At 47.4% G+C, this 17,761-nt stretch overlaps 1 protein-coding gene across 16 annotated transcripts in view; it reads left to right on the forward strand.

The window, feature by feature from the left end:
• Nucleotides 1-17,761, forward strand: part of LOC309794545 (BRD4-interacting chromatin-remodeling complex-associated protein-like) — an 85,161-nt gene that overhangs the window by 35,988 nt on the left and 31,412 nt on the right. For 7 of the 16 annotated variants that reach the window (XR_014292124.1, XR_014292125.1, XR_014292126.1 and 4 more), the window contains one exon: nt 16,500-16,600. The gene's annotated coding sequence lies outside the window, so the exon portion shown is untranslated. Of the gene's footprint in view, nt 1-11,073; nt 11,249-12,877; nt 14,098-16,240; nt 16,412-16,499; nt 16,601-17,761 lie in introns of those variants that run through there. The other 9 variants (XR_014292132.1, XR_014292133.1, XR_014292134.1 and 6 more) reach the window with 6 other exon arrangements.

Genomic DNA, 17,761 nt, shown 5'->3' on the forward strand with positions numbered 1-17,761 from the left:
ATTAACAGATACACACTACTATATATAAAAGAGATAAACAACAAGGACCTACTTTGTAGCACAGGGAACTATACTCAATATTTTGTAATAACCTATAAGGGAAAAAGCAACTGAAAAATTATATGTATATATATATATATATATATATCTGAATCACTTTGCTGTACACCTGCAACTAACACAACATTGTAAATCAACTATACTTCAATTTTAAAAAGTTAACCATTTTAAAGTGCACAGTTCAGTGGCTTTTAGTACGCTAATAATGTTATGCAACCATCACCTCTATCTAGTTTCCTGCCAACCCACCTATCTAGGATAATTTCGTTTGCCCAAAAGGAAACCCTATACCCATTAAGCAGTTTCTCTTTGTTTCTCCTCCCCCCAGCCCCTGGCAACCACTAATTTGCTTTCTGTCTCTATGGATTTACCTTTTCTGGACATTTCTTAGAAATGGCATCATACGATATGTGACCTTTTGTGTCTGTAGATTATGATTTGTAACGTTTTGGTTTCTTTGTTAGTACTTTCTTATGCCTTCTGTCTCTTCTTGTGAAGATAGTTTCATTAAAAGTTGATAACGTGATATATAAGTGAAGTTACTCGAGAATGTATTGTCAAGCAAAGGGACATCACGGTCTCTGCTTTGGGGACCTTGTACCCTTCTGAGGCACCTTGCTGCCTGGACTATCCATCACCTTCTGCCCAGCATCAATGCATATATTGATTACCCGTCCAGCTGAATATGTTTTATCTCCGAGATTAGGGAATAAATAGAAATTGACATTTTACCAATGGAAAAGAACAGAGAGCCCAGGATGAGAGCCAGGCAAGATATGGACATGTGGTCTGAGGCCAAAGTGGCCAGTGGTCACATTGATGGGGAAGGGAGAGACTTAATAAACCAAGCTGGGGACCAAAAACCAGTCATTCATTTGGAAAGAGATGAAATGGGATCCCTACCTTACACCATATAGCCCCAGATGGTTTAAGGATTCAAAGTCAGATGTAAACTGCCAATCTCAGTTTAGACTTTGGGGAAAGGCCAGATTCTGAAACAAGACACACAAAGAGCTGCTGGGTGAGGAAGATTTGAAGGCCTTGCATATCTCAGCTAGTTTTCTCTGTCTCTGAGGCTCTGAGCAGCAGCCCTCCCTGCTTTGTCCTGGGTGGGAGGCCAACCCCTCTCCTAATAACATAATTAGTAGCTTTGGGACCATCAGAATACCTTAGCGAGAAATGGCCTTAGCTGGAGCAGCTGCTTGATCAACCAGGAGAGCTGGTGTAAGGGTGCGTGTGCACTTCACATCCTGCCTGGCTGCCCACTTTTAGCTGCTCTGCCCTGCTGTCCGGCTCAAATTCCAGCGGGCCCTTGACTCTGCTCTTTCCCCTACACCTCCTACCTCCTGGTCAATCCGTCTGCAGGCCCTATTGCTTTGCCATTAAATCCAGACTCCAACCACTTTTCGCCTCTTCCCCTGCCACCATTGCCACCTCTCTGGGCTCCCTGCTCCCATCCTTGCCTCGTGCAATTCTTTCTCCACTCAGCAGCCGGAGGGATCCTGTGAAAACCCAAGTCAGGTCACGTCCCTGGACTCACCCAGAATAAAAGCCCGAGTCCTCACCACGGCCCACCAGGCCCTCTGTGGCTGACCCTGATCGTCTCCTCAACCCCGCTTCACCTCCTTGCTGTTGCTCAAGCAACCCCAGCATGTTTCTGCCACAGGACCTTTGCATCTGCTGTTCCTTCTTCCTGGACCACCCTTCCCTGGGTGTCTGAATCACTCCTTCCCTTACCTCCTGCACATCAACTCAGACTCCCCTTTCTCTATGAGGCCGCCCCAACCACTTTCACTAAAAATGCACCCGGAGCCCTCCCCGCCCCCTCCCCACAGCACCTTTCTCCCGCCTTCTTGCTTTCCTCCTCTCGGCACCATGTCTCTGTTCTCTGTTTGTCATCTGACTCCTGCCCTAGAACGTCACCAGGAAGAGTAGGGATGTCTGTTGTCCTTGCCGCTGTCTCCCCAGCACTGTTTTGTTGAGTGGGGCAGTGGAGAGTCCTGGGAAGGGGAAACCACGTGACCTCAAATCAAATGGACCTCTTTGGCCCGAGTGGGGAGCTGAGTTTAGAAGGGACCCGAGAGGAAGCTGGAGGCCGGTTAGCCACTCCCCTGCAGCCCTCCAGACGGTGAGCACAGACAGGGTTAGACGGACGTTGCTGCTTGTAAGTAAGCCCTGGAGGAGGGTGGGGGGGCATTTGTTAAGAAACAGGATGAAGTGTGACATCTTGAAACCAGGACCACAAACCCATGGCTGGCTCAGGACCTGCCCACCCAGCTCCCTGGCCCTCGTGGGGTAGACCTCAGGCTCCCACTTCTCAGGACTCCCCAGTGGTTCTGCCTCAAGCATCATGTGAGAGAAATCGGGCCATGATTAGGGAAGGCTCCTGACAAGTTCAGGAAGAAAAGAATTTCTGCCGGGGAAGGGTAGAGGGAAGGGAGGTCGTGCCAGCAGATGCCCAGTTTCCCAGCATTTTCATGGACACTGGAGTTGAGGCAGTGGGGAGTCCTGGAAGGCTGTCCAAGGATTTGGTGTCCCGAAGTCTGGGTTCAAATCCCAGTTCTTCCTTTTACCACTGAATAGCTTTTTAGTTTGTGTGCATTCGGCTGCAAGTAACAGTTTACGCTGATGAGTGATGGTGGAAACTGTCCTCTTATTTTTTTTAACACATTTTTTAAAATGTACTTTTTGGGGAATTCCCTGGTGGTCCAGTGGTTAGGACTTGGAGCCTTCACTGCTGTGGCCCGTGTTCAATCCCTGGTCAGGGAACAAAGATCCCACAAGCCTCGGGGCATGGCCAAAAAAAAACCCCCCAAAACAAAAAACAAATTATAAAAAACCAAAAGCTATTTTTGAAACATTTGCAGCGGAGTGTCTCCGTCCCATCTTTGTCCCATCTGCTGGGTCCCCCTCCTAGTTCATAAGTGGGTTTAGTGCTGTAGAGATCCTTCTGGAAGTTCTTTAGACCTAGAAAGGCATTTAGGATATATAGTCTTTTTTTTTTAAGTAGATGTATAGTTGATTTACTAGAATATATATTCTTGTATCTCCTCCCTACTGTCTTTAAGCAGATGGTAACGTTTTATACACTGTTCTGCATTTTACTTTCGCACAGAACAATAGTCGTGGAGAACTTTCTCTGTCAGTATATGGAGAACATCCTTGTTCCTTTTTAAAAAATAGCATCTTTATTAACATATAATTCACATACCATGAAATTCACCCATCTAAAGTGTACAATTCAGCACTTTCTAGTAGATTCACAGGTTATATATTCAAGATTCTATAATGTGCAACCATCACCACTATCTAGTTTCAGAACAATTTTATCACCCCCCCCCCAAAATTTTGTGCCCAAGAACAGCCACTTCAAATTCCTCCCTCTCCACAGCCTCTGGCAACCACTAATCTTTCTGTCTCTGTGGATTTGTCTATTCTGGACAGTTCATAAAATGGGATCATACAATATATGGTCCTTTGTGTCTGGCTTCGTTCACTCAGCATGATGCTTTCAAGGATCATCCATGTTGTACTGTGGTATATCAGTACCTCATTCCTTTTGATGTCTGAGTAATATCCCACCAAATTGAGAGACCACGTTTTGTGGATCCATGCATCCGTTGGTGGACATTTGGGTTATTTCAACCTTTTGGCTATTATGAATAATGCTGCTATGGACATTTGTATACAGGTTTTTGTGTGAATGCATGTATTCATTTCTCTTGGGTCTATATGTAGGAGTGATATTGCTGGGTCACATGGTAACAGTGTTTAACTGTTTGGGGAGTTTCCCAGACTACTTTCCACTGAGGCCCCGCCATTTTCCATTCCCACCAGCAGTGTATGAGTGTTCTGATTTCTACACATCCTCACCAGCACTGATTATTGTCTGTCTTTTTGATTGTAGCCATCCTAGTGGGTGAAGCAGTCTCCACTTGTGGGTTTTGTTTTTTTTTTTTTTTTTTTTTTTTTGCGGTACACGGGCCTCTCACTGTTGTGACCTCTCCCGTTGCGGACGTGCAGGCGCAGCGGCCATGGTTCACAGGCCCAGCCGCTCCGTGACATGTGGGGTCTTCCCAGACCGGGGCACGAACCCGTATCCCCTGCATCAGCAGGCGGACTCTCAACCACTGCGCCACCAGGGAAGCCCATCCACTTGTGGTTTTGATTTGCATTTCCCTGGTGGCTATTGATGTTGAGCATCTCTTCATGGGCTTGTTGGCCGTTTGTATTCTTTAAAAAAAATTTTTTTTTAAATTTTACGTTGGAGTATAGTTGATTTACAATGTTGTGTTAATTTCAGGTATACAGCAAAGTGATTCAGTTATATATGTACATATATGTATTGTTTTTCAGATTCTTTTCCCATATAGCTGGCCATTTGTATTCTTCATTCTTTTTTACAGCTGCATAGTATTCCCATTTAGATGGACCCAGTTTATTTAACCTGTTTTCCAGTGATGGCCAGTGGATTACTTCCAATATCTCGCTGGTAGACACACACCTTGCCCTAAAAACCTCCTAAATGTATAATTTTGGATATATCAGGTTGTACCTGTAGGATCAGACCATGAGTGAAATCTCCAGGTAAAGGGTAAATAAATGTGCTATAATCTTGACCAATATTTCCCTGTACTGTTGATTCTCATTCCCACATGCCATATTTGTGAATTCATCTACCTGGTAAAATTTCTTTGTAACCCCCAGATCAGCACACCGGGTGCTTTCCCAGTCATTTACAGACATGTGCAGAGCAAGTGAAAAATTTGAGTTGTGCTGTGTGCCTGTTCCCAGCTGAGATCAACCAGGGCGACCCTCTGTCTTCTTGTTTCAGCTCTTACTGTAGCCAAGTGGCTTTTTCTTGGTCTGTTCAGTGCCACGTTTTTCACATTTGGGGGCTTTTGGTTGCTGGTTTAGCTGTTTAAAATGCCCCGCAAACATTGTGCTGAAGTGTTGGCTAGTGTTCCTAAGTTCCAGAAGGCTGTGATGTGTCTCAGATGAGCTTCGTTCAGGTGTGAGTTACAGCGCCGTTGGTTATGGGTTTACTGCGAATGAATCAGCCGTATATATTAAATCAGGCGTCTTTAAACAGAAACACATGTAAAAACAAGGTTATGTATTGATCAGTTGATGAAAATGTTGGGACCAGAGGCTCATAAGAACCTGTATTTCCCCCAGGAGCAATAGTTCCTTATTCTCTAATTCAGTGTTTGTGGCAACTTTGTCGAACATAACTACCACGAATAACAAGAATGGATTGTGTAGGGTTTTTTTGTTTTTTGTTTTTTTAAGCTGTGCTTTACTGGGATACAAAGTAAGTATAATAAAAGGCACAAACCTTAAGTGCACTGCTTGATGAATTTTGGCCAATATTACCTATGTAACCATCACCCAGATCTAGCTACAGACCATTTCCATCATCCCAGAAGATTTCCTCGTGGACCTTCCTAGTCAGTACTTAGCCCTCTCCCCCTCCTGCTGCTCGCTTAAGGCAATCACACCTCCGATTTTTTTCCCCATCACTTTCACTAGAACTTTACTTCAAGGGGATCGCACAGTGAATGGTCTTTTGTGTCTGGCTTCCTTTCCTCAGCATGGTGGATTTGAGATTCATCCATGACCTTGCGTGTATCAGTAGTTTATTCCCTTTCATTATCAAGCTGTATTCAAGTGCGTGGATATAACATAGTTTGTTTCTCCATCTACCAGTCGATGGACACTGTGCTGTTTCCAATTTGGGGCTTTTGTGAATAATGCTGCTATGAAAACTTCTGTACAAATGTTTTTGTAGACATACTTTTCACATCCATTAAGTCAATTCCTTGAAGTGGAATTTCTGGGTCATAGAGTAGGTGTATGTTTAACCTTAGTTAATTCAGGCTTTTAGTTCTCTTCTGGAACAACACATCTAGTTGAAGGCCATTCCAGGCATAGTTGGCAGCTCAATATTGCCAGGATGCTGGGTCTGTCTCTGATTCACTGGGCCTTCCCCCTCAGGAGTGCAAAATGGCTGCTGTAGCACTGGCCATTGTCACCATGCTTCACATCATTCTCTCAAGCAGGAAAGAGTAGGGGCAAATAATCTTCCCAATGTAAGGTTCTGTCTTTTTTATCCAAATGTAAACATCTTCCCATGTCCACACTTGGCTGCAAAGGAGGCTGAGAAAGGAAGTCTCTGGCAAAGGGGCAAAAGGCCTATACTCACTGTGAGTCGTCCTCTTAGGAGGGTACATTGCTGAATGGAACCAAATCCAAGTTCTGTTTAAAAGGATATCAGACTGAGACTGGCTGTTGGACCCTCCTGAGCCTCGGAGGGGACCCTGCGAGGCCACATTGTCAGGGGCCTGGGCACTGGCTAGGAACTGGTGGCTTGTGTTCTATGCAAGAGCAAGAGCCCCAGAAGGAAAACTAAAGAGACAAAAGCTTCTAGAGCAGTGGTCCTTGGACCAGCAGCATCAGCATCACCTGGGAACTTGTTAGAAATGCAAATTTTCAGCACCCCCCGCCCCTGCCCCCAACCTGCTGATTCTGAAGTCCATTCTTTCATTCTTTCTTTTAAAAGCCTTCCAGGTGATTCTGGTGCCTGCCCACGTTTAGGAACAAGTGGTCTAAAGCACGTGTGGAATGTTGTAGGGGCTTTTCTTTCCCCTTCGCTTCTCTTAACTCCATTTTTTCCTGAACTTGAAGTGTTCTCTTCTGCTTGATGCCCTGGGCAGCCCTGTGTCTGGTCAGTGTAATCGCTGCTTTTGTTCCCTTCACCCCACCCCGTTACCTGTTTCACTCCTCAGAGTTTCCCCCCTGTTTTTTACACACTAGTATTAAGAAAAAATTCAAAAACCTTTTCAGATGCCTGATTTTCTTGGCAAGTCTGTGGCTTTATAGCTTCATTTAGAACAGCGGTGAATGGCAAAAAGGGAAAGAGAGAACATACCAAACATTTCTAGTGTGTGACTACCTGTGTAAACAAGGCTTTTAGGAGCTAGACACCAGTTGCTTTATGAGCAATCCAAGTTTTATAGGGCACGCTTTTATGTTGTTAAACTAATTCAGTGATTTTAGAACTCTAAAGGTCGCTGAACATAAAGGTGGTGTCGATTTTAATTGCTCTCCAAAGAGCTCTTTCTTTCTCTCTCCCCAAAAGTCTGGGTGGATGGATAGATGAAAAGAGAGATGGTGAGGCCTGGATCTGGGCAGGAATAGTGGTCATGGAGAGGAAGAGATAAAGTGGAGAGATTTGGGAGGTGGAATGGGTAAGACTTGGGTGAGGGACTTCCCTGGTGGCACAGTGGTTAAGAATCCACCTGCCAATGCAGGGAACATGGGTTCAATCCCCGGTCCGGGAAGATCCCACATGCTGCGGAGCAGCTAAACCCATGTGCCACAACTAATGAGCCTGCGCTCTAGAGCCCGTGAGCCACAACTACTGAGCCTGCATGCCACAACTACTGAAGCCCATGCACCTAGAGCCCATGCCCCGCAACAAGAGAAGCCACCACAGTGAGAAGCACGTGCACCACAACAAAGAAGAGCCCCCGTCGCCGCAACTAGAGAATGCCTGCACGCAGCAATGAAGACCCAATGCAGCCAAAAATAAATGAATTAATTAAAAAAAAAAAAAAAGAAAGAGTTGGGTGAGTCAGAGGTGTGAGGTCAAAGTTGGTACTTAGTCTCTAGAGAGGGCTGTATCAGCTAGCTGCTGCCACATAACAAATAACCCCCAAGTTTAGAGGCTGTTCTGGTTACTGTTGCTGTTTAACAGATTACCCCAAAATGTAGCAGCTTAATGGAACAACTGTATTATGCTCACAGGTTTTATGGGCCAAGAATTTGACATGGAATTTGACATAGTGGGTCTCTGCTCCATGATGTCTGCAGTCTTGGCTGGGAAGACTCGCAGGCTGGGGGCTGAGGGCTTGTTCATATGCCATGCATGGCACCTGGGCTGGGATGACTTGAAGATAAGACCATCAACCAGAGCATCTACTCATGGTCTCTCCATGTGTCTAGCTTAGGCTTCCCCATAGCATGGTGGCCTCAGAGCGGTAAGAATTCTATTAAGGTGGCTTAGGGCTTCCAGGGTCAATGTCCTGGTGGACATGGCAGAAACTGAGTTGACTTTTATGACCTAGCTTCAGAAGTCACATAGTGGCACTTCTGTTGCCTTGTCCTGGTTGAAGTAGTCACAAAGTTTCCTCAATTCAAGGGGACTGGCAAGATCCCACCTTGGTAGATCATGGGAGGTTGTAGACATTATTTCAGCCATGTTTGGAAAACACGATGCGCCACAGTGGATTAAAACAAAACTGTGGTTCCACTGGTTAGAATTTGGCCTTGGGTACCTCTGGTTACTTCTGTCTTACCTGGGTGTGGTCAGCTGTAGGTCAGCTAGGCAGCTCTGCTTCTAGGGCTTGGCTGGCTGTGAGCTGGGATGATAGAGGTGATGGGCATGTGTCTCTTGTCCTCCGAAAGGCTAGCCTGGACTTTGTCACATGGCAGCTGGGCAAAGAGTAGGCTCAGAAACGCACACCATCACTTCCACCACATTCTGTTGGCCAAGGCCAGTCAGAAGGCCAGCCCAAGTTCAAGGGTTGGATAATAAATAGGAGGAGCTGTAAACAGTGGGACTAGGGAGAAGAAGAGTTTTTGGCCCCAGTGGTCTTTTTTCCAGATCCCCTTGCCATCAGCCCTCTCCCATTTTGCTGGGCCTCTCTTCTCAATCAGCGGATTCACAGAGTACAGTCCTTGACCCACGGAAGGCTTTGAGAGTCCTTGTGATGGGCTGCAAAGATGTGTAGAAATGCCAACTCGTTTGTGTCAGGTTGTGTTTGACTGCAAATAACGGAAAACCTAACAGTGGCTTAAACTGTAAGGATTAAGAAGTCTGGAGGCAGGCAACCCATGAGGAGTGTTAAGAACCTAGTCTTTTTCTCTCCTCTCATCAGTTATCCTCCGTAGGTGGGCTTACCAGCCTCAGATTTATTGCCTCATGATTGCAAAATAGCTGCCACAGCTCCAGTCTTCTCAACTGTATTCAAAGCTGGAAGCAGGAAGCAAAAGACTTTCTCCCTAGAGAAGCTCTGTCTTTATATTCTGGAAGAAAACCTTTCCCAAATTCTGTCTTCCCCAAAAGATTCATTGAGCAGAACCCAACTCTGTACACTTTGGCTTTTACTTATTTGCAAAACTATGGCTAGCCTAGCTGCTAGGAAGCCTGGGAAAGTGAATGGCTGATAAAGGGGAGAGCAGTGCCACTGGCCTCGTCCAATTATTTTAAAGCTATTTTGGCCACAACCCACAGTCGGAAATATGTACACACAGAGACACACAAAATTGAAACGAGTATCACAAACTGATCCTTTTGCTTACCCTGTGTGATGCCTTTGAATATTTCCTATTCTATCCCATTCCATTTGACCCCATACTCTTTAACTTAAAACAAAATTCCTTGTCACAACCTGCTAATTGGATTTCACAACCCTCAAAGGCATGACCCATAGTTGGAAAAAGACTGACTGACTCAGAACAGCGTTTGTTTACATCTTGGAATTGGCAGGGGTTACCCCGAGCAGCATCAGGCTTCTGTGAGCAAGGCGAGGAGGGGTGGGGAAATGGTGTTTGGAAAAGCAACAGCTAGACTTTGCCACATCCTCTTCACCTATCACTTCCCATGAGCAAATGGTAGTGTCCCGTCGACTTTGATTTTTATGACTTGCAAATAACCTGAGGGTTACTAGCATTAAATTAAATCTAAATTAAAATTAGCCTGTTTCTGGGCTTTGCGGGGACTTTTAATTCTGTATCCTGCTCAGCAGCCTGGCTTCTGCACAACTCCTGATGACAACGCAAAACTCCGATGGCATTCCAAGTGCCGGAGGAATTCACAGGATTTTCTGGAAGGACACTTGGTCATTGTTGCATCGTGGCTGTTCTCTTGAGCTGGTTGTGGTTTCGCAAGCCCATCTTTTCGTGCTTTTGATAGCCCAGTGGTGGAGAAGGAGGTTCTTCAGAATCACAGGGTCTGAGTTCAAATTCTGGCCTCACAGTGTGGTTTGGGGCAAGTGTCCTGACCCCTGGGAGCCTCAGTTTCCTGCGCTGTGGGAAATGTTCCTCCTGCCTCCCCGGGGCCTGGGAGGAAATCAATAGGTGTGGGGTTAGCACAGGGCCTGATACCAAGGAAGCACTGGGGCAGGGTAGGCTCTTCCTAGATGTATCAGCCAGCTTCGGCTGAGTGCTTTGCAGTAATGAGTGAGCCCTAGATCTCAGCAGCTGACAGCAGCAAAGGCTCCTCTCTCGCTCGTGTGTCCGAGCTTCGTGCATTGGCTGTGGCTCCGTCCACGTACCCATTGTCATGCCAGGACTTGGGCAGAACCGTGCGATGGCTTTTAAAGCTTCTGCTCTGAAGGAGCGCAAGGCGTCCGCTCCCCTGTGCGTAATTTGGGGTTGCAGCTTTGCATGCTAATTGTGTGTCCCCCACCTCCCCGGTCACTTTTTCAAAAGCTTTTTGAGTATGTGTGTGTCGAGGAAGGAGAGGGGCGTCTAATGTCACCCCTGGTTGAGAACCACTAGTCCTGATCTTGCCCAAAGTCAAGGACTGGGTCTGCTTTTGTTCGTTACGGTATCCTCAGCTCTCCCCCATGCTGGACACAGAGCGGGCAATTAGTAAATGCCTTTCTCACCAGGCTGCTCTTTGAACGAATGATTGGGTTTGTTTAACCACCTGTGCAAATTCATTTGTTCACCCCACAAATATTTAGTGACCCCCTACCATGTGCCATGCTCTGTGCAGGCTCTGGGTGTCCCACAGGGAACAAAACAGACAAAATCCCTGTCCTCGGGGCGGGGGGTTGACATTTTGGTGGGGGAGACAGACGACAAAAAATCAGAGAGACGTATGATTTTTTGATGTTCAAGTATTTTCAAAATAAAAAATTTTCATTTTGGAAAACTGCAAATGTGCACAAAGTAGAATAGTAAAACATGGACCCCATCAACCAACTCTTTGCCAATTTTCAGTTTTCCGCCACTCTGACAGACCAGCGCTGTCCAAGAGAGCTTTCTGCCACCGTGGGAATATTCTAGATCTGCGGTGTCCTGTGTGGTAGCCAGCAGCCACGTGTGGCTGTCAAGCCCACGAAATGTCGCCACCGTGACCGCAAACTAAATGTTTAATTTCCTTTACACTCTTAAGGTAAATCTTTTTTATTTAAAACTTTCACATTCCTCCTTGTCCCCCTTTTTTTCCCATGTGTTTATTGCAGTAAAATATACATAACACAACCTACCATCTCAGCCATTTCGAAGTGTACGATTCAGCGACAGTAAGTGCGTTTGCATAGTTGTGCAACCTTCACCCCCATCCTTCTCCAGAACTTGTAGCATCTTGCAGAACTGAAACTCTGCACCCACTAAACAATAACTCCCGGTTTCTCCTCCCCTGCCCCCAGTCCCTGGCAGCTGCCATTCGACTTCCTGTCTCTCCGTCATAAGTGGCATCAGATGGTATCTTTGTCTTTTTGTCACTGGCTCACTTCACCTAGCTTAAGGTCATCCATGCCGTTGCGTGTATCAGAATTTCCTCCCTGAATGCTATTCCATTGTAAATAGACACCACATTTGGCTTATCCATTCATCTGTTGATGGACACTTGGGTTGTTTCTACCTTTTGGCTCTTGTGAATAGTGTTGCTGTGATCGTGGGTGTATAAATCTGTCTTCAAGACCCTGCTTTCAATTCTTTTGTGTATATATCCAGAAGTGGACTTGCTGGGTCATATGCTAATTCTATTTTTAATTTTTTGAGGAACCGCCCAAGTGTTTTTCACAGCAGCTGCAACATTTTACATTTCCACTAACTAACAGAGCACCAGGGTTCCAGTTTCTCCAGGTCCTCGGCAAGACTTGTTAATTTTTGGTTTTTTGATAGTAGCCCTTCTAATGGGGGTGGGGCGGCATCTGTGGTTTTGATTGCATTTCCCTAATGATTGGTGGTGTGGATCATCTTTTCCTGTGCTTATGGCCATTTGTATATCTTCTTTGGACAAATAACTACTCAAGTCATTTGCCCTAATTTCATTTCATTAGCTTGAACTTAAATGCGCGTAGTCACACATGGCTAGTGGCTTCCGTATTGGACAGCGCAGGTCAGTATGCCCCTGACCTCCCAGAACTGGATTATTTTGCAGTAAATCACAGACATTTGATCATTTCACCCCTATGTATTTTAGGATGTATTACTAAAAGGTAAGAACTCTAAAGGAAAAAAAGCAGAAAAACAAAAACACTATGCCATTGTTATACCTAGAATCTTCATCACAATTTCTTAGTATCATCAGATATCCAGACAGCATTCAAATTCTGTCTTTCCACTCTCAGTGGGTTCATTTGTGTCTTTCAAGGCTCCCTCTGTCTGCCGGGTTGAGAGCTGCAGGCTCCTGGGTAGCCCTGTGCATGAGTGGGTAGGGGGCACGTATCACTGGTTGTGTGTGGCGCATGGTTTCCCATTCACCACTCTATTTAGCCTCGTTTATCTCACCTGACAAATGGGGTAACAACAGGGGTTTGGAAGGACCCAAGGAGACCTGGTACCTGGCAGTTGAAGTCGGACCACGTGCATAATCAAATGATATGTAAACCCTTCCATATGGTAACTCCATTTTTAGTTTTTTAAGGAGCCTCCATGCTGTTCTCCATATTGGCTGCACCAATTTCCATTCCCACCAACAGTGCAGGAAGGTTCCCCTTTCTCCACACCGTCTCCAGCATTTATTATTTGTAGACTTTTTGATGATGGCATTCTGACTGGTGTGAGGTGATACCTCATTGTAGTTTTGATTTGCATTTCTCTGATAATTAGCAATGTTGAGCATCTTTTCATGTGCCTGTTGACCATTTGTATGTCTTCTTTGGAGAAATGACTATTCAGGTGTTCTGCCCACTTTTTGATTGGGTTGTTTGTTTTGTTGTTATTGAGTTGTATGAGCTGTCTGTATATTTTGGAAATTAAGCCCTTGTCAGTCACATCATTTGCAAGTATCTTCTCCCAGGCTATAGGTTGTCTTTTCCTTTTGTTTCTGGTTTCCTTTACTGTGCAAAAGCATATAAGTTTGATTAGGTCCCATTTGTTTATTTTTGCTTTCATTTCTATTGCCTTGGGTGTAAACCCTTCAAAATGTGCTCAAGGGCCAAATGTGACAAAAGGCACCAGGTGGAAAAGCTGGGGCCTGGGGACTTTTGTCCAACCTGACTGTGCTGTGGCCAGAAAGCTGTGGGAGTTGCCCCACTAGGTAAGATTCACAATGGCAGCTAAAATGATTGTGTAACAGTATCTATCGCTTACAAAATACTTTACTACACCAGAGGATTAAAGGCCTAAGAGCCTCTCCACTGCCATACGTGAAAATAAGGACTATGATTGTGCCCATTTTACAGATGAGGGCACTGAAGCCTAGAGCGGTGAAGTCACTTGCCCGACTTCAGCCCATGTGTGGGGAAGTGGAGATTTGAACTGCTGACTCCAACCCCAAACTGTAACCCCATGCTGGGCCTCTTGGCATCAACCTGATAGGCGACATAGATGCCAACCCTGGCACCTGAACAGGGGACCCATCTCAGAGGAACCCCGGACCTGCTGATCATTGACAAATGGTTTTCTTTTTATTATGGAAACTTTCGAGAAGATGTACATTAACTAGAATGGTGTACTGAGCCCCCAGGTAGCCATCATCCAGCTCTAACAGTTACCAACATTTGCCATGTCTGTTAGCTCTCCTCCCCCACTACAACTCTATGCTGATTATTTATTTTGTACAGTTTTTTTTTTTTTTTTTTTTTTTTTTTTTTGCGGTACGCGGGCCTCTCACTGTTGTGGCCTCTCCCGTTGCGGAGCACAGGCTCAGCGGCCATGGCTCACAGGCCTAGGCGCTCCGCGGTATGTGGGATCTTCCCGGCCCGGGGCACGAACCCGCGTCCCGTGCATCGACAGGCGGACTCTCAACCACTGCGCCACCAGGGAAGCCCTGTTTTGTACAGTTTTTTAAAGGTAAAATTAACATGGTTGAATTGATATGTGTTGACATACAGAAACCTGAGCTGTGAATTTTTAAACCCCCATGTAACAGACACCCCATCACCATGCAGAACCTTGCCCTCTCCCCGGAAAGTCCCCCTCGTCCATTGCTCTGCTGTTAGCATCTGAATGAAAACACATGGATAACAGATTCTCACAGGCTGGAGCCTCCCACTGGACATTCACCCGCAGATCCCCTTTGGAGAGCCCTGTTCAGGAGACACCCACCTCCTGGCTCTACTTCTGGTCCGACTGACGTTTACAGAACTTGGGCCACACCCAAAGCTTGGGGCATGGAGGAGGGGGGAACCCACATGGAGCTGGCGGCGCTCCCAAAGCCACCTTGGGCGCTTGTGATCACCCTGGTCCAGGGCAGTGCACCTGGAATCTAGATGGGCCAGGATCCCGTGTTCCAGGGTCTTGTGACAGATGCTTTCTAGCTCTTTCCAGGGCCTGGGGCTCTCCATAAAAAGGAGAAGCAGCTCTCGTTCCTGCTCTCTCTTCCATCTGCTCGCTTTATCGCTTTTTTGGATCTGAGCTATCCCAGGCATTCACAAAATGCTAACAAAGGCTGTCACCCAGCTTCGTCTTATCTTGACCCTGTGGCGTGTTGGCTTCACATTTAAAAGAGAAACAATATGACGAGAGGACCGTCTGTGGGATAGTGGTTAAGGGCGGGGACTCTGGAGTCAGCCGACCTTGGCTCAGACCCCAGCCTGACCACTGACCACTGGAGGGATATAGGGCGTATGGCTCACCGTTCTGAGCCTCGCCTTCCTCATCTGTGGAATGGGGCTGCGAAAAGCACCTGCTTCATAGGGATTCAAAGACGGTGAACAGGCTGATACGTGCAGAGTACTTCAAACCAGCAGCCATCATCATCGTCATCACAGCCACCATCATTACTGTCATCAGGTCAATCCTTGTTATTCGTGGATTCCATATTTGTGAATCCGCCTGTTTGCTAACATTGTTAACCCCCAAATCAGTACTCACGGCGCTTTCCTGGTCACTTGCAGACGTGTGCAGAGCCGTGAGTCTATCTTGAGTCTCCCGATGCACGTGCTACCAGCTGAGGTTGAACGCGGCGACCCTCTGCCTCTCTGTTCAGCTCGAGAGCTATAAAGAAGCATCCTCTTTAGCGCCCTGTTGTTTTGCACTTTTGTGCTTTTTGTGGGTGGTTTTGCTGTTAAACCCGGCCCCTCCCGTGTAGGGCTGAAGGGCCGCCCACTGTCCATAAGCACAGGAAGGCTGCGATGTGCTCTGGAGAGATCGCGCGTGTGAGGTGACCTGCCCTCAGGCATGAGTTACAGCGCTGTGGGCCTTGAGCTCGGTGTGAGCGAATCAACCGTTTATGTTAAACAGGGTGTCTTTATTGTTTTTTTAAATTATTTTTAAAATAAATTTATTTATTTATTTATTTATTATGGCTGAGTTGGGTCTTCGTTGCTGTGCGTGGGATTTCTCTAGTTGCGACGAGCAGGGGCTACTCTCGTGGTGCGCGGGCTTCTCATTGCGGTGGCTTCTCCTGTTGCGGAGCACGGGCTCTAGGCGTGCAGGCTCAGTAGTTGTAGCGCACGGGCTCTGTTGCTCCACGGCATGCGGGATCTTCCCGGACCAGGGCTCAAACCCGTGTCCCCTGCATTGGCAGGCGGACTCTCAACCACTGCGCCACCAGGGAAGTCCCAAACAAGGTGCCTTTAAACAGAAACACACATAAGCCAAGGGGATATATTGATGGGTTGATGAGAATGGGACCAGAGGCTGGCAGGAAGCTAACCCTGTCTTTCCCCAGGGGCTGCAGCTCAGCGGCCATAATCGCAAATTCACGGTGACCTTATAGGACATAAGCACCTCAGATGATGAGACCTGACTGTAGTTTGCTAGATTGAAGTGCTGATGGATTATATCATATAATGTTATATACTATTGCATGATGTGTGTGTGTGTGAATATATATATATATATGTACACACACTGTATGTAGATATAGTGCAGTGTGTCTGCATATATATGTGTGATAATGTACAGTGTTGTTTCCTGTGGGTTTTTGTTTTGTTTTGTTTTTTTTTTTGCGGTATGCGGGCCTCCCACTGTTGTGGCCTCTCCCCTTGCAGAGCACAGGCTCCGGACGTGCAGGCTCAGCGGCCATGGTTCATGGGCCCAGCCGTTCCACGGCATGTGGGATCTTCCCAGACCGGGGCACGAACCCACGTGCCCTGCATCGGCAGGCGGACTCTCAACCACTGCACCACCAGGGAAGCCCCTTTCCTGTGGTTTTAAACTGGTATTTGACCTCTCGTCTCTCTGGCTACATCTTTCTCCCTTTCACTGACTGTCTCACTCACAGCCTCTCTCTCATTCTCTCTCCACAGCTGGCCCCCAAAAGGACCCTCCCCACATCCCCAGCTGGGGGCCCTGCGTAGAGCTGGAGTGGACGCCCCCTCCTTCCCTTCATGATTCGTTTGTAGCGCAGGTAACCAGCCAAGCATCCCGCTCATTCCCGGAGGGGCCGTGGTCTCCCGTCCACCTCCCCGGAAGGGACGTTCCTTCTTGGAAGAGCCTGGCTCAGCCACATCCTTCAGCCCCGCCCTCTCCAGCCTGGGCCCCCTGGGTCATTCGGGCCATTCCCCCCCAACCTCCATGCCATCTGCAGGCAGGATCTCCCTCCCCCCTTTCCGTCTTCTCCAGATTCTCTGCAGATCCTGCCTTGTCATTCCCTGGCCAGGCCTTGCCCACCTTAGGCTGGTTGGGAAGGGCAGGGGCTCGTAGGCCACAGAGCTGGTGACATGGGAAGACAGTGGGTGTGGGCGGAGATATGAAGCCAGAGAGAGTGTGTTATCTTGCCGCACGGATGCAGCAAGAGCCTTGGAAGGGCCTCTCTGGGGACAGTCCCCGGGGCCAGCTCTAGAGGCGAGCGTGATGGGTGTGTGAGGCTCCGGAGCCAAGTGTTTCTGTTCTAGACTGGGCTTGTTAACCCAGGGCCCGTGAAGTGTGTACGTGTGTGCATACGTGTGTGTGTGTGTGTCCCATGACACACTTCCCCCTGGGAAAGAACGTGTAACATTTCTGGCCCACATGCATGTTTCTGGCAAGAGGGTCCTTTGTTTTCATCAGACTCTCCAGGGTACTGTCCAGAGAAGCCCCTGAAATAACCATATGGATTCTCTCCCTGAGATTCTTTACGTCACAGAGCCGTCGAGGGTAATAGGGGCTGTAGTGGTGATCAGGAAGTTCAGAGAATGCTATTGAGGGTTAGGGATGGTGACCCAGCTGGGGGGGGGGGGCACGACAGTCACCATGTCCTCAGTGAGTTCGGGACCATCCCCCTCCCCCTACCAAGAAGAAAAAGAGAGGGTAACAACTCCATGGCCCTGGACTGGGATTGTGTGTGATTTCTCATCGTGTTCTGTCTGCGTGGTTGGGAGGGAAGGATGCGTGGGCTGATGGAAGGATAGGCGGATGGGGACTTCCCTGGCGGTCCAGTGGTTAGGACTCAGTGCTTTCCTTGCCCGGGCCCGGGTTCAGTCCCTGATCGGAGAACTGAGATCCCGCAAGCCTCTCAGTGCGGCCCAAAACAGTAAAAAGGAGGAGCGGATGGAAGGACGGGTCAGTTTGTGTGTTTGGAAGACAAGAA

The sequence above is a fragment of the Mesoplodon mirus genome (genome assembly GCF_964341445.2).
Source record: "Mesoplodon mirus genome assembly, chromosome: 19".
In the NCBI taxonomy this organism is placed as follows: Eukaryota; Metazoa; Chordata; class Mammalia; order Artiodactyla; family Ziphiidae; genus Mesoplodon; species Mesoplodon mirus.